Below are 2414 nucleotides of genomic sequence, written 5' to 3'. Positions count from 1 at the left end.
GCACTGTTGTTAATCTACGAAAGATTTATTCTAAAATTATTTTTTTACAAAATATTTTAATTATAAATTACCTGATTTGAAACACCAATCAGCGCATAGTGACGTCTCTCCATAAGTTATTTATAAATCATAATCATCTCTGTGGTTCATGATTAATGCACATTTGACATATCTACACAGAAAATGCTATCAATGTAGAATTTAATAACTGTCTCAGGGTTTTCTCTATCATCACCAACTCCTATCAACTTCCCGTTGGGGTGGTAAATACCCCCTGGTCTCCTGCTGAAAGTAAGGGAGTTTGGTCGCGGTGGGTGGCTGAAATGTGAAAAAATATATATATCTGTCTTTTTCTAACTTATGAGACCTTTTGGAAAGTTCTAAAAATTTCTGAAATGATCCAGAAAACTCCAGAATGTGTGCAATTGTTACAATCGATCTAGAAGGTTCTAAAAATTTCTGGAATGTGTAAAAAAAGCATAACTTTTCGTTGTACTGAGGTGTTTCTTATTTTAACTTATAATTATTTCAATTAGTTAATTAATTGGTTATACTTTCTATACACCGCATGTTTAATGGTCGACTAAGGGCCGATTTCCTGGGCGATGATCAAAGTTAACAAATTGGTTCTACTCAATTTAGCGTATCACGTGCCCCTATTTTGAATAATAGCGGAACGTGATTGGCTCTAATCAGTTTATCCAAATTGTTAACGTTGATCAGCGCCCAGGAAACCGGGGGTAAGTATCTCAATATCTAAGATAAAAATCTATATTATCTACGTTAAAAAGTGGATCCTTAAACATTTTATATACCATTAAACATGCGATGTATTTTAACCCGAGCAACGCCGGGTTACGCTGCTAGTCAAATATACAAATTGAAAAATCAAATCATTTTTCTCAAATAATTTATTACTGCATTTGTTATTTAAAATAAAATTTGATAAAAACAAGATCTAAATGATTATTGAATTAAGGGGGGTTGTAGATTAACTAATGCACTGTTGTTATTAGTTATTTACAGGGTAGTCCGTTAAGCGCGCCTTGCTCTCTAGGGGTCTTGTCATTGAAATTGGAAGAGAATGTTTCGACTAAAAAATGTCCCTGGTCAAATGATACCGGAAGTATACATTAGCTGCCTTTTTTTAAATGGAACACCCTGCATGTTATTCATCATCGATTTTAATGCCCAGTTTACTAAGCATAGTTTTTTTGGAGTTATTTAGTAATTTCTAGAAAATTTGACGTTTATAGTACCTTACAAAAATTTTAATATCTCGGAAATTATACTCGATAAAAAGATGCGACTGTCGCCGTTGAAAAAAGCATGAAACGTTCTTAGGTTTCCTTAAAAATTTATTTCAATGCACATTAAATCATTACACTAGTACTGTTCAAATTTTAATTGTTTCAATAACTCATTTTTTTCAAATGGCAAGCTATGTTTATTTTGACATCACTGAATGCAACTTAAATTCTCTTTCTATTTTGTTAAGACATATTAGAGTCTACGCTTGACGGAATTTAAAATAATTGCAATTTGTTAATTATTTTGTTAAACGCGAACGGTAAATTGAGAAATCTGACTTCCTAGTTACCTCGGTCACTTCTTTTAATTTTTCGTCTCCTATCTTTAATATTCGCTGTCTCCCTACTTATCCTTCCCTTTCATACCAGTTTTTTTGTTTTATTTTTATTTATTTTCATACAGTACTATTTTGTCAATACCGCTTCCATTTTATTTAAAGCTATCTTTAAGTACTCCTTGCTAGATGCCAATACTGCTATATCATCTGCAAATCTAAGCATACTAATATTTTGCCCTGTATAATTATCCCTACAGTTGTACTGTCCATAATGATGTTGATCGCGTCTTCGATGTATATATTAAAATTAAAAAGTAGCGGTGATAGTGTGCATCCCTGTCTGATGCCCGTTTTCACCGACGTAAATAAGTACTACTTAGCTTTAAGTAGTTCTTAAAAGACGGAATTGGTTTGCACCGCAAGTTAAGTCGCGCTTAAGAATCGAAACAGATGCTTAACTTTAAGCACAGGATGTTCCTGACTTAAGCATTGCTTAAGCCTGTCGTAACAATTTCGGCAGTAGTTCGGCATTTTTCGCCGTAAGAAAATAACATCGTTATAGTAAAGAGGTTATTATCATGTTACTATTAAATAATAAAATAAACAATATAATAATTATTAAATTAAATTATCATTAAATGGAAGTTGGTGTGTGTTATCATTTATGTTATTGTATTGCAATGTACGGATTATTTACATTCCAAGAGTAGTAATTAGTATCTGATGATATATTAGAAATTTGAAAATGTACACAATTTAACTGGAGTAGTGATAAGAACGCCAATAGCTAATCATTAGTAATAGAAGGTGAACTAATAATATACAA

The sequence above is a fragment of the Agrilus planipennis genome, unplaced genomic scaffold (genome assembly GCF_000699045.2).
Source record: "Agrilus planipennis isolate EAB-ADULT unplaced genomic scaffold, Apla_2.0 scaffold287, whole genome shotgun sequence".
In the NCBI taxonomy this organism is placed as follows: Eukaryota; Metazoa; Arthropoda; class Insecta; order Coleoptera; family Buprestidae; genus Agrilus; species Agrilus planipennis.
This window is presented reverse-complemented; position numbering follows the sequence as displayed.